The 15,187-nt window shown below is 39.8% G+C and overlaps 1 long non-coding RNA gene across 1 annotated transcript; it reads left to right on the forward strand.

The window, feature by feature from the left end:
• Positions 1–6,655: 6,655 nt before the first annotated feature.
• LOC308476102 lies at positions 6,656–13,521 on the forward strand. Its single transcript, XR_013985716.1, has 3 exons — positions 6,656–6,860; positions 8,949–9,048; positions 13,452–13,521. It is a non-coding gene; the product is annotated as an uncharacterized lncRNA (long non-coding RNA).
• Positions 13,522–15,187: the final 1,666 nt, after the last annotated feature.

Raw genomic sequence — 15,187 nt, forward strand, 5'->3', positions numbered from 1 at the left:
AATTATGATCATACAATTAATTACACAACACCTGCTTTAATGCCACTTTAACACTGCCAGAATGGGGCAATGTGACTTGAGTGTAAATGAGAATCTGTGGATGCAATCACAATGTATTGAAGAACATAGGAAGAGCCTGCTGGATCAGGCCAATGGCCCATCTAGTCCAGCATCCTATTCTCACAGTTGCTAAGCAGATGCCTGTGGGAAACCAGCAAGCAGGATTCAAGAACAAGAACACTCTCCTCTATTGTGGCGTCTAGCACCACCAGCTGTGCATAGCTCTTGAGGGCCATTTCCTCCATGAATTTGCCTCTTTAAAAGTCATTCAAGTACATTGGATGGAGTATGTTGGTGTGGATTTTGGTCTTGTTTACACGACTCATATTAACTGTAATACATTTTCTTAGATTCTGCAAAGTAATTAGGCTGAATTTATGTATTTATGTAGGCCAAGGGCTAACAAAAGGTGATGACTAAGTTAGTTTTCTTTGACCTTTTCTATTCTGATCACTTTTCAGGATCTTACATAGTTGTGTAATAGTGAATACTAGGTCAGGTTTGGAACTTCCAAAATGTGAGGTTTTTCTATTATAATATTCTCAGGTTCAGCAAAATATAAACAATAAAAAATTAATAGAGGGAAGAAATCAGTTGTTGAGCTTCTTTTAGGTATGAGGAAAGCCTTGTTTTTTAGGGGTGCAGGGCAAATACATTGAGCTTTTTTTTTTAGGGGAGCCAGACTTGTTGAACTTCTTTGAGGGGAGCCAGTGATCTACCACAGACGTCCAGTGGTCTACCGGTAGGACATGCCTGGAGTATGTGATGGGAATGTAAATCAGGGCCTTCTTAGCAGTAGTGCCAGACTGAAGAATTCATTCCTTGGGAGGCCAGTCTGGCTCCTTATTGACATTTTGATATATATGGTGAATAGCATTCCTTTTCAACATTCTTTAAATGTTAGTTAAGTTATATTGCCCATTTGTTACCTAATATGTTTAATAGCACCTTATATTTTTATGTTCTTCGTATAGTAGTTAGAGGGCCTTTCGGGGTCAAAACCACTTTCAACATAAAACACACATTCTCTCTCTCTCTCTCTCTCTCTCTCTCTCACACACACACACACACACACACACACCCAAACACCCCCACAAACCCACACACATTTGGAGGACAATAGGAACATTTAGCTCAACAATACTAGAAACAAGTTGAGAGCCTGTAATAAAATGTTATGGTATACCCTAGCCTCAAAGAGCAGTACTTCTGTTGAGGGTTCTACCAGCCTTAAAAAAGACCATTATATTACTGGCGCTTAAAGGAGGTGAGAAGTTTCAGGAGAGGATAAGGGAAAGAAACACATATTTTTCTTTTCCGTCCTCTTGAAATCTTTTTCCTCTTGTGCTATATTGTACTAAAAAGCTCAGGTTTCGTGCTAAAAACCAGACCCAATTTCTTCTTCCTTTAATTCATATAGGAATGTACTCCTACATATCTTGAAAGTCCTTCAAGCTTGCATAATCCCCTACCTTATTTAGGGGTCCTTCAGGTTTGCATTCAAATTGACCAACTTGGGACTGACTGTATTAGTTGGCATAAGTGAGAACGTACACACGACCACCTGAATTTGGAATTAGAATGATGACACCTCCCTTTAGAAAGAAAGCGAGGAAGAGGAACATTTGAAATATTCCTTCCAATGAAAACCAGACCATATTGTTGTGTGGTGCTACTGGACAGGCTAGATAGAATATGTTAATAGAGGTATTAAGAAAAACAGGTGGGTGGGCCTAATGAAGTCAATTTAAAAAATGAAAAGCAGATGATGGAATTTTCATCCTCTTCTATTTTCTTTACACAGATGCTTCCACTTCCCACTTCAGAGCATGTCACATTCTTCTCAATAGATTAATGATGAAGAAATAGAGTAATGATGATGAAGTAGCTATTGTTTACTCTCCCTGCAGATTTCCAACTTCCACTTTAAAGCTGCTTTTGGGATAGGACAGCAATTAAGAGTTTGCTGGGCAGAATGTAAATTTTATTTTAAAAGGTAATGACAGGGTACTGAAAGATGCAGTAAAATATTAGACAGCCAGATGGATTTTTATTTAAGGGGGAAACAGAAGGACTGAATCCCTTCAGATTTTTCTTACAATAGCTTGAGTCTAAAAAGCCGGTCTGTTCAGCTATCCTTGAACCTAAAAACAGTCCCAGTAATTTCCAAAAGCAATTGTTATGTAAATTTCCATTTCTCAACAATATGTCAGCTTCCATTTGAAATGGAGATCATATTTGGAAAATAGAAACAGACGTCATTTGCAGCCTATGACTCCGTATAGCACTGTAGCCTCAGCATAATTTCAAATGTGTGAATTTTATTTTAAAAATATGCAGAATTTTTGCAATTTTACTCCGAGATCACAGCAACATAGGTAGAAATCCACAGCAGTAGAAATACATAGTGACATTTACAGAAACCTGGTGCACAACCCAGCAAAAATAAGTCCTGTTTAGACCAGCTGGCAATAGCCTTTGCATGAGGGTGAACTAATTGCTGCATCACCATGCACAGTGTAAATGCCTAATGTGGAGGTCCATAAACATGTTTACTTTTACTTTTGTAAAGATGAAGAATGCTCATGCAAATCAGACTTTTGTGCATTTTGTTCATGAAGTGCTGATAGAACAAATTTGTTTCAGTATGTAGTGGAGAAGACATCAACCATGTGAAGCCTGTCAATGTCTGGTTATGTTCTGACTGAAGCATTATGGTTATAACTATGGTAATTCCCATTGTAAGGCATGAAATGGAATTTAATCATAATTGATATAAGTCCTGTTGATATTAGTAGGATGATGAACCTTTGCTAGAGTCTGTTTCGTGTGGCAGGCATACACACCAGGTACTAAATATACACATCCTAAGTGTACACATCAGCCACAGTGCAATGTAAAAATATAAGTTTGCTCATTTTTGTCCTCTTGAGAATGACATAGGCAAAAGACTAGGAAGAACCCACCCCCCCACAAAACTTCTATCATATTACTGGATTTGATCACTTCAGTCACAGCAAGTAGCTATGACTGATCTCACCTTCACTAAACCACTGGCCTTTTCTGAGTGTTCACATAAGCTTATTCTAAATGACTTAGAGCATCAGATATTTGAGATGGCCTGATTCAGTTGATTAGCCTATAAGGAGATAGCAGAGAAGCTGAATAAATTCTTTGCATCTGCCTTCACATTGGAAGATTTGGGACAGATAAAATAAAAGTACTTCTTCACACAGTACATAAACCATGGAACTCACTCCCAAAGAAGGCAATGATGCTCACCAACTAGGATGGCTTTCAAAGAGGATTAGAGAAATTCATGGAGTATAAGGCTATGTTCTACCTCCACAGTTGGAGGCAATAAAGCTTCTGACTACCAGTTGCTGGAAATCACAGGAGGGGGAGAGTGCTCTTGTGCTTGGGTCCTGTTTCTAGTTTTCCCACAGACATTAGGATAGTCACTGAGAGTCTAGGATGTTGGACTAGATGGGCCACTGGCTTGATCCAGCAGGATCTTAATGTGTTCTTAGCATCATCTGTCGCTAATTCAAATTGTATCGTGCAGAAGCAAAAGCCATGTTAGGCAGATGGTACAGTAAAGGTAAAGGGACCCGTGACCGTTAGGTCCAGTTGTGGCAGACTCTGGGGTTGTGGCGCTCATCTCACTTTACTGGCCGAGGGAGCCGGCGTACAGCTTCCGGGTCATGTGGCCAGCATGACTAAGCCACTTCTGGCAAACCAGAGCAGTGCACGGAAACACCATTTACCTTCCCGCTGGAGCAGTACCTATTTAACTACTTGCACTCTGATGTGCTTTCAAACTGCTAGGTTGGCAGGAGCAGGGACTGAGCAATGGGAGCCCACCCCATCGCGGGGATTCGAACCGCCGACCTTCTGATCGGCAAGTCCTAGGCTCTGTGGTTTAACCCACAGCACCACCTGCGTCCCTTCAAGATGGTACAGTAAGAACTCCTAAACAGACTGAGAACAAACTGCCAGAATCCAAAAACCTTCCAGAGTACAAATGCAGAGAAAGGTATGGGATCTAGCCCTTAAGCAAGACTATCAGAAGCTGAGTTTTCAGCACCCTGGACAGATCATTGGGATGTGATCAGTTGTTCTAATGGAGGTTCAGCACAAACTGCATCTGATACTTCCTGACTTGACAAGTGGGAGAGACAGAGACAAAAAAGTGGATTGCCTTACACAGATAACTTTTCCATCTGCTCCCATTCTGGTGAGCAGAAACTGTGGAACCTGAGGTTCTAGCAGGGAAGCTTCTGGTTCTCTGTGGTGTCCAGCTGTTCCTGGAAATCCTGAGTCAGAGGTATTGTGTTCTAAGAGAGTCTGACTGCCAGGTTACGGCACACTATCAGGGCTGGAGTCCAGTGCCACTATTACTAGCACTGCCTCTTTCTGTCAGCATCCTGAGTCCTGCTTGATTGAGTCATGACATCAATCCATACCTTTGGGTTGATACAAAACATTCTTTACTTTTTCACATTTTCATTCAAAACTATACATCTTTGAGAAATATTTTTAAATGTGTGCCTTTAAAGGAATACATATGTAAAATACCCTATACTTTGTCTCAAGGTGTCTTTTGTAGGAAACTACTTTAATCTTTATCTAGCCAGAAGTTTGGCAAAGATAGAGTTTGAGTTTTTGTCAAGCATAGCATGTTAAAAACCCTTTCACAGAATCAGAAGTGACATTATATGTAATGCACTATAATGATCACGCACCAGCAGCTTTGCAAGTAGACTCTTCTCTGTCATTCTTGATTTCTAAGCCTCTCTCTCTATCTCATATTCCCAATTTCATGCACAAAGATTTATCCTTTTGGTGTGTTCCATGTATCATTTATTTCTACTTTGTATTTTTAAGAGAGAAAGAAAAGACAAGCATTGACCATTCATTTATGCCTGATCATGTGGCCATATTACATACTAAACAGATAAGTACCCATAGTGCCTTTCTATGTCTTTCTTGTTGTTATATATATTTTTAATGACATTTAAATATAGTAAGTGGAGGGGATGTATGCACAGAGAGGATACTCCACAATATCAGTGCTATCACTGAAAAAGGCTCTGTCTCAGGTAGTAGCACTACTAGTCTCACACAAGGGTAGGACTTTATTTATTAAATTATATTCTTACATTTACATCCCACATTTCTTCCATCATGCAATCTATATCCAGGTACTCACCAGACCCAGACCTCCTTAGCTTCAGCCAGACAATGGCCTCGTGTGTCTTCACACACTCAAAGTCTTAAAGTAGAGCTTCAAATCCCTGTCTTAGCTGGTAAGTGCAGGTATTTCTTGAGCTATTTGTATCCATTGGTTCTATATATCCCTTTAAAAGTTCAGTAACATTTGTTTTAATTTGAATTTTTTAAAGAAGAAAAAACCAAAGCATTGTAAAAATATTTCTTGGTTTCATAGTTAATGGTTTGTCAAGGCCAATAACAGAATGCCTTTCCTTCCATAGAAGCCAACTTCTAGGGGCTGAGGTCCCTTTGCCGCCCCTAATAAAATATTAGAGGGGGTCGTCCCCACCCCTAAAGATAGTGGGAATTGCCATTCAAATACTCTGTGCATACCACATCCTGTAATCAATTCTGTGGGGTGGGGCTTGTCTGCCCCCCTCCAATATTTAGCACCCCTGCTACCTTCTCAGGTGTGATCAGCACCAATACTAATGGAGTTTCAATGCCAGGTAAAAACGTGGCCCAAGCATTTGGCGAAAGTGGTGCCTCTTGCTTGACTGATGTAGTATTGTTGTTGAAATATTTGATTTTATATTAAGTTGTATTTAAATGAAATGTTGCTTTATTGAACTGCCGTATTGTTCCTAGCTCCGGGAGTGTGCGAACAATGAAGAGTGGGTTATAAATAATTCAAATAAATAAATAACACCAATGGCAGCCTTCTATTTTATGACATTTCCTCTTTACAAAAGTTGACATCAGTTTGATTTCTTTCTGGATCAAAAACAAATAGCTGACTAAATCCCATTTCCTCTCTGAGTCACTGTTGTGAGAGAGTTTCTTTCAACGTCATAACTTGGTTTACAAGCTCAGTGTCTCTGTCATTTTCACAGTCTGGAATGTTCCTTTCCCTTTGAAAACTGGGACTGTGAGATTACTTTCTGCCTTTCTCAGTACCTCACAATTAAATTCCTGAGTGGCATTACAGATAACATGACCTTTCTACCCTGTACCTTCAGCATAGTACCTTCACAGGAATCCATTTCGATCTCAATTGTTTGCCTTGTTTGAATGATGAATGAGCTCCCTTTGACATGCTTCCGAATCAGCTTGGTATTTACGAGCACTCTCAGCAATCATTCAAAGAAAGCTTTCTGCTCTCAGAGAGCTGTCTCCTGGCTTGTAATGGTGGCACATGTAAGCTGGTAGTGCCATATGCATAATCACTTTAGCCCCTGGCAATTGTAGTCTGATTAGATTAAAGTTCCAGCAGACATGGAAGCCACCCTTTCATGACTGACTGCTAGCAGCTCTCTTCCTAGCACAATGAGGCATGCTAAGTGCCACCATTTTTATTTTTATTTTCAGCACAGAATGCACAGATTGGACAGAGATGGAGTGGACAGAATGTTCATTGAAGACATGACCGAAGAACTGAAAGAAGTTTGCTGAACTCTGATTCTTCATGCACATGAATCTCACTTAAGATCCAAGCCAGGGAAGAACTTCTGGGGAAAGCAGGAGTCAATTCGTAACATAGCCAAGTGAACATTAAAGGCTGGGAAAAGATTTGTGTAGTAAACCAGGTAATTAAATACCAGTGCTACTTACACACACACACACACACACACACACAGAGAGAGAGAGAGAGAGAGAGAGAGAGAGAGATCTACTGAGGGAGGGGCAAAAAAATCCTCTGAATTTTGGGGAAAGGGGCTTTGGAACTTCCTATTGGTATGAAGTGGCTGGGATCTGTGTGTTTTCTTGTTAACAATTTATGTGCCTTTCTCCAGCACTCTGGACAAAGGGAAAGGAGAATGTTAGCTGCTTTGAGACTCCTTTGGGTAGTGATAAAGCGGGATATCAAATCCAAACTCCTCCTCCTCCTCCTCCTCCTCCTCTTCTTCTTCTTCTCTGATGCCTTCCCATCTGTCAATAAAAGCCCAATAAAAGAACTGACAATAAAAGCCCAATAAAAGAATTGCCGCCGCCAAAGTTCATGATGCAACATAGCTGGGATAAATAGCTGTAAAATCAAGTACATTAATTCACAAATTTGTTGAACATGAATATGGTGCTTATCTCTCAAAACATTTTTATTGCCTGTCAATGCAAAACATACTTTCAAGATGGTTTGCAAATTAAAATCATAAAGAATTCAAAAGATAAAATATACAAATCACAACAATAAAAACATTTCAATCCGCACCAGCAATAAAACAGCAGCAAGTTAAAATTATCGTTGAGAAGAGTCTAGTGTAGCCCCAACACCATTATTTAGTTTGGAGCTGGTTTAAAAATGCATTATGTACTTCTAAACTATGGTAGTTTGACAGTTTGTAAATATCAAGGAGATTGGATTCATATGTACTTTTTGAACCCCACTGCTAATGACAAATGTATGCACACTGTGTTTAAGAATGTCTTCAGTATGAATGAAAGAAGATTCCACCTAAACATTAGGAAGAACTTCCTGACAGTAAGAGCTGTTCGACAGTGGAATTTGCTGCCAAGTAGTGTGGTGGAGTCTCCTTCCTTGGAGGTCTTTAAGCAGAGGCTTGACAACCATATGTCAGGAGTGCTCTGATGGTGTTTCCTGCTTGGCAGGGGGTTGGACTCAATGGCCCTTGTGGTCTCTTCCAACTCTATGATTCTATGATTCTATGAAACCAATTTCAAATTGTCACCCTGCATTGGGAGCCTATGACCAATGAAGCAGAAATGCTTGGACTGATGGAGCAAGAGTCTGATGTTGAATTCTTCCCTTTTTATTTAAATCAATATTATAATTCTTTATTGTTTGAACTGCTTTTGGAGAGGCATCTGGGCAATAGGTAACCTAGGTGTTTGTCTGCTATTCACTGTAGGAGTGTTGACCTAGTGAGATGCATTCTTATTACTTTCCTTTTTTGTTTGCTGATGAGTCTGAAATATTTTTAAAGCTCTTGCAGACAAGTTCCCCAGTGCATTTATACTGTGATTACTGCTGAAGCAAACAGAAGTGTCTTTTCCTGATCTTCCTAGCAGAAAATTAAACAATGTCACAATTCAGAATGGTTATGCAGCGACATTTTCCCAGCAGACTTTTGCCAGAATATAATAATTTGGGAAATAATGAGTACATTTTCCAAAAATTTCCCCTCCACTCTTCAAATCAAAAGGTGTGGTTGTGTTAGAGAATCACACACACAAACTTGAGTTTTTGCCTAATTGCCTCTCAGATCTAGCCTTAAATCTGCCCCTTACATAAAATGGCACACTTTTTCATCCATACAGTGCATAACTAACTCATGGAAGTGAATGAAATGGCCCTTTGACACAGGCCCTGCTCTAACAAGGCAGCAGTTAAAAGGCATGCTGTTAAATTATTTTGAAAATGTACTGATAGAACAAGCTGAGATTAGGCAAGTTTCTGTATCCTTGGTGTAGAATTTCACTGAGATTGGTGGCTGTACTATTAGGCTGAGTGACCTCTCGTGGGGGAAGAGGGAGGGCAAGGACCAGTTTGCCTGAGTTCTACCCAGCCATTCCCATTGCACTGAGCCACTGCCCCTTTGCCATTCATCCCAAGCCCTTCCCACCTGCCATAACTTTCTGTTCTCTTGACTGGTTCCCCAGAGGAAGCAATAGTTAATGATTATTATTAACCTGAGCTGTCTGTTTGTCTCACCTAGTTGACTTCTCCCAACACATCATACAGAGTGCCATTGTGAAAGACCTCTAACCAAGCAAAGCAAGAATAAGGCTGATTGCCCAGACCATGCACTCCAGCAGGTATTGCGTAGCAACATTTATCTTATTATTTACTATTTAATAAATGAGTGTGAGCCAGAAATCTTAATCTGAAGATCACAGAACTGTTTACAATATAAAACACACACACACACACACACACACACAGAGCATTTGGAGTTATTTGTGGATATAAGCTCAGTACTATATCTTTAAGTAAGTAATAAAAGTTAACTTCCCTAAGATGAAAACTAGGCTGCATAATAAGGCACTGAATGAATATTCAAATGTTTAGTCAGTGTATTGCATAGGAGTGGGTGGTAGCAGAATAAGCCAAGAAGCCCATGAACCCAATCAACTGTTCATATCTATCCAGGATCCAGCTGGCGGTCAACGTTAAAAAATGCCAAAGCCAGGTTTTTCTAGCTACATGATGCAAACTGTTTTTTCCTGATCCTTAGCCACTGATAATTTGGAACACTGGAACATATTTGTCTTAAAATGGAGTTATTTATTGCCATATCTGTCATATCATACTGCACTAATGGACTCAAAACAAAATGTAACAGAATATAGCTCAATCATGCGACATGATAAGCCCTTCAGTAGGTTGAGCTTGCATTTTTATTTTTATTTTACTTTTTTTGGTGAGAAGTACACCCTCAAAAATCTTTTGGAGGAGTCCACACAGTAATGGATTGTGTTGTTTTAAAAATTACAAAACATGGAAATCAACAGATATGCAAAAATCAGGATGCCTGCCAAACACCTGCTCTTTGGAGCTGATGATAAAACAAAACAAAAAGAATCTGTGGCTCTTTACTTCTTTTTCTTTTCTTCAAATCCCTATTTCCAAGACAGATCAACACAGTGAGAAGAGGAGAAAGAAATAGAGCAGGATGGATACAGCTACACGGGATATTCCTCATTAAGCACCACTCATGGAATATTGTTTTTTAAGTGGTGCCACCCTTTTAACTGCCAGCATTCCAAAGTATCATGTGAATAACTGGGCACATTTCTAAGAATTTACTGAACAAAAGAAAGTTTAATTTGACTAATATATTTATACATTATAGAATTGGATTCAGCCCTTTGAAAGCCAGTTTGTGCCTATATGTAACTAGAACCAAACAAACAAAAAAGAATGAGTGTAAAGCAGAAATCACAATATTAATCTGCACTGATAATTTTAAAAGCAGGTGTTTAGTGTACCTCACACACCCTTTTCTGTTTTATACCTCAGGCGGTATTACCACAGTGGTCAGGATGTGAAAGATGTTGGGGAATATAACTAGGAGCAATAGTTTTGCAAAATCAAATACATGTCTTAAGAATGACAATGAGCATCAATATATCTACATTTTCTATTTACGCAAGTGCTTTTATATAGGCAAAGCTCCACAGTGATTCACAAATAAAATAAACATTCAGAAATAAAGCAATTCAAAATGTAAAAGTACAAATTACAATAATAGCGTAACATTTCACTCCACACTAGCAATAAAAAAATATCAGCAGCTACAATTGTGTGGCAGCACAAAAAAGCCAATTCAAAAAGCCAATTCAATGCTAGGGATCATTAGGAACAAATTTAAAATAAAACTGCCAATATCATAATGACATTATGCAAATCTATGGCATGACCACATTTGAAAAACTGTACAGTTCTGGTCACCTTACTTCAAACAGGAGATTGTAGAGTTGGAAAAGGTTCATAAAAGGGAAACCAAAATGATCAAGGGGATGCAGTGACATCCCTATGAGGAAAAATTGGAAATTAAAAAGATGGGGCCCCAATATACTGCAACCCACCCACACCAGCTAATGTGTCCATAATTGACCAGTGCCTGGTGATTTATGTTTCAGATGTATATACACATCTGCAGGGAGGAGTGGGTGGCACTGTGGTCTAAACCACTCAGCCTCTTGGGCTTGCTGATTGGAAGGTCAGCAGCTCAAATCCCTGCAATGGGGTGAGCTCCTGTCCCAGCTTCTGCCAACCTAGCAGTTCGAAAGCACACCAGTGTGAGTAGATAAATAGGTGGGAAGGTAAACAGTGTTTCTGTGCGCTCTGACATTCGTCATGGTGTCCCATTGTGCCAGAAGCAGCTTAGTCGTGCTGGCCGCATGACCTGGAAAGCTGTTTGCGGACAAACACCGGCTCCATTAGCCTGAAGCAAGACGGGCACTACACCCCATAATTGCCTTTGACTGAACTTAACCACCCAGGGATCCTTTACCTTTTTTAAACATATCTGCATTACCTACACAGTTGGTTCCATGGGAACAATCCTCATTTGCTGGTAAGGTCAGCTGAGGGACTGTTGTATGATTTAGATTTTCTCCTCTGCTAGCAGAAAGGGAGGATCATGGTGGAGAGGAAGGCCCAGTACTGAGGATCTTCTTTATTATTAGTGGGGAATTCTGTTGCCTTCACTGTACAGCTGAAGGTACACCATGCAGTGCTGATCTGTCCATTAGGCAAATGAGACATTTGCTTTGAGCAGCAGGGGCAAGTGTTGCAATTTTATTGCCCCAGGCTCCCATTCACTTCCCTTACTGCCACTGCTCTTTCCCCTTGTTCTTTTAATATTTTGAAACCACTAACTTTGTGGCAGCACATCTCCCCCTCTGCCCCCTCCTCTGTCTGAGGAAGGGGACAGAGTCCTTACCTAGAGTGATGCATTCTGAGGCAAGTGGCCCAGAAGAATGCCTACGTTGCCACCACTTTTCCAGGGTAGCTGGGTATTCTTTTTAGAACAGTTTAAAGTAATGGTGGTGTAGGCATTATTTTGGGTCACCTCTTCCAGACTATATCACTCTTAGGAAGGATTCACATTCCTTCCTCAGTGCAAGGCATGTAGGAGGAGGTGGGATTCCTTCAACACATTAGCACTGGCAGAACCTGAAAAGTAAGAAGGGGGGGGGGGACGGGAGAGAGAAAGACCAGCAGTAGCACACCTTGCCTTGGGTGGCACCATGTCTTGGTGAGACAGGGTGTTCCATAGGATGTTGGGTAGGCTTTGAATATACCATGTCCAATTCCCCCACATTGCTGCAACATGCCTTCATAAAGGCAAAGAGGGTGGGGATACCAACTGTATTTTCTCCACTTATTAGTTCCAGTAGGACAGATGCTTAAAAATAAAGGTGAAAAATAGGAAATCTACTCCCCACACCCTTTAACCATGGACATTGTTTACTGCCAGGATTTAGCAAGTTCAAGTTGTCTGCCACAGTATCTTCCATCAACCCCACCTTAGAATTGCTCTGTGTGACAGGAAGATTGGTTTAGTTCAATGAGGTGTGGATATGGAGATTCAAAGTTACAAGTAAACCCTGTTCTGAAAGCATTTGTCACTCAATTATTTCTAAAGAGTAAGCTTCACTTATTCCACCTAAAGACTTTAAAATATATCTATTGTTGCTGATAGATTTGATGTGTTACAGAGTACCAAGGGACTGTTTGGTTTTTTGTATAAGAACACAGTTATACACACACTCTGCATCAAAGTTCTATTTGAATTCTAGATCGGTCTACCTCAAGGTCTTATTTCTGTTAGAATGAGAGTCACCTTTCTTCATGAACTGGGAATGGATCCAAAAGTCAAGTCCCTTGTGTTCTCAGTTGTAGGAGATGTTTGTGCCAAGTAAAGTATTTTTATGTCTGTCATTTCTCCTCAGAGACATACACCTCCACTTTCTCTGTTGAGATCTTTCACTGATTAAATTAGGGGAGAAAACTAGATTCTTTTCAATAGTGTATTTTTTTTAACCAACTCTACTCATGGCTGATTTAGAAACACAATGACCCATACAAAATCACAATTAAACAGCTTAAAGAAGTATTTCAGTGAAGCTTGTTTATGACCTGTTCTAAAAAAAAAAAATGAAGTGTAAGCAGGAAAATGAAGGTTAGAGAGTGATAGTGTTTGGGCTGAAAGTTTCAAATATAATTCAGTTAAAGAAAATAAAAAATCTACCTGCAGTACAATACCAAAACGAGACTCTTTGGTTATAGTACTGTTGCACACACTCTGAGTGGTTTAACCTTCCGGGGGTTTCAGGGGCTTATCCAGGGTTTGTGTTTCCTTTTGGAATGAAGCACAGTGCAGACTGTAGTGTCTTTCTGATATATGGATCATTTACACCTATATACAGCCTGAGCCTATGATGGACGGGTTCATAGCATTAACACCCCAAGAGAGTCTTGTTTCTCCCATAGGCACAGCCTTGGATAAGCATCACTTTGTCTCTGGCTTCCCAGCCTGCTGCTTCAATCTTCTAGCTTCTAGCTCACATAACTCCACTCCCAACTCTGGCCTTTGTCTTTCTAACTACCAGTGAGTTGAGGGAGGGGGCCCCACCTACATGCTGTCTGGCATAGATTTCACACCCTTTGTTTCCTTACTGGCCCCATTACCTTTCCTATCTCAATGCAGAGCGGATGACAAACTGGTTGGGGTACCACCAAAAGGACTTTCCCTCAACCATTTCAGCATCAACAGCTTGGTATGTGGTATACCTGTTTCCCAAAAGCATTATAGTTTAATTTTAATTGTGGGAATATAAAACATTTTTCTCTTGTCACTGCATCTTCTAGCTGCGATAAGACTCTGTGAAACTGTGGTGAAAAAAGTGAGCTATGAATCTGTTTACCTCAGCTGTTATAAGTGCATATTCTGCCTTATGTCTTGTTTATCTAGTATCATCACCAATGTCAAAGAGGTATTCAGATACATCCAAGCTCCCTAATAGCTCAGTAAGTGGAAGGTTGCTTTGCAATAATTTTCTTTAATATAATTATAGCCTGTGGTCTTACATTATCATTACAGATTTCCATCTTGATGTCCTTCAGGTTTCGTTGACCAGGCCTTCAACCTTCATCATGATTTCAATAGAAAGTGGCTGCATTTTACTTTCTGCTGAAGTCAGTATACCGTATTGCACACTGTCCATTTCTTCATTAATCAATGTTATCAATTTAAGGATGCTTAATCTCCTCAAATGTTGGGGTTTCAGCCAGAAAAGAAATTTCTTTCTTTCTTAATGTCAGACAGAAGGGGGTTATAGTGCTAAATACTTTTTCTGGAATAAAGTCACAGCTCTCTTTTCATTCTGCTAAATTTGGTAATCCTGTGTATATTCTTGCTTTTGAAACAAAACAAAAAAAACACTGTATAAGATTTTAACCAATGATCTTTCTCAGATTTGATTCAAACTCAGATAGAAAATGTTAAAATAAACCAAGGAATCTATGGCTTTCAGAAAGATTTAACTGGTCCTATCATCAGAACCTTGCCATGAGGAAGAATCAAAACTCCCAGTTATAAAAATACATTAGGCCCTTTCGTGTAAGTTTTATTCATAAGCAGATTTGTAAAAAACGCAGTACATTTTGGAGCAAGTATGAAGAATGTCTGTTTTTTCAGACCTTGCTGTACTACAACTCCCCAAATCCCTAGGCATTGGCCATGCTGCCTGAAGCTGATCAACAACATCTGGAGGGACAAAGGTTCCCCACATCTGTTTTACAATGCACCTCAGAAATCTCAGTTTTATTCAGGGTGACAGTGCCACAAAATGCAGTGTGAATGCCCTCCTTCTTAAAGAGAGATTTCTGTGACAATCCTATATTGTTAAAATGCTGATGTTGCGTGTTATTACTATTAGGAAATAACCAAAGAATTTGGTTGGGTGGCTATTTGTGTTTATTCAAGCACAAGGAATATTTTCTTTAATCACCATCCTTTTTTAAAATTATGAAGTTATCATTAGGAAGCCATAGATTAGTCAATGCATGCAGGGCCATTGTAAGAGATAGTGTCATCTGAGACAAGTGATGCCTGTCATTAATGTCTTCCACTTTTTTAAAAAAATTATTTGCTGCTATGTTAGCCCCTCTGCTTCCCTGCCTCACTCAGAGGAAATTAGAAATGGGATCTTTCCTCAGAGCAAAGCATTCTGGGTGATATGCCAGTTGTCTCAGCTAGCCTCATGAAAATGTCAGCCTTTCAAACATTCCACCCGGATGTCAATTCCACCTCTACCTTTGAAATCCTGGTAATGTTTCAGTCATGAGCATTGAACCATTTGGTTCAGCATAGCCTGATTCACCATAGGAGGTCTACTCCATAGAAGGTCTACTCTGTGAAAACTACAGCTGTGTGTCTCTTAT

Source organism: Podarcis pityusensis (assembly GCF_964106645.2).
Source record: "Podarcis pityusensis genome assembly, chromosome: 4".
NCBI lineage: Eukaryota > Metazoa > Chordata > Lepidosauria > Squamata > Lacertidae > Podarcis > Podarcis pityusensis.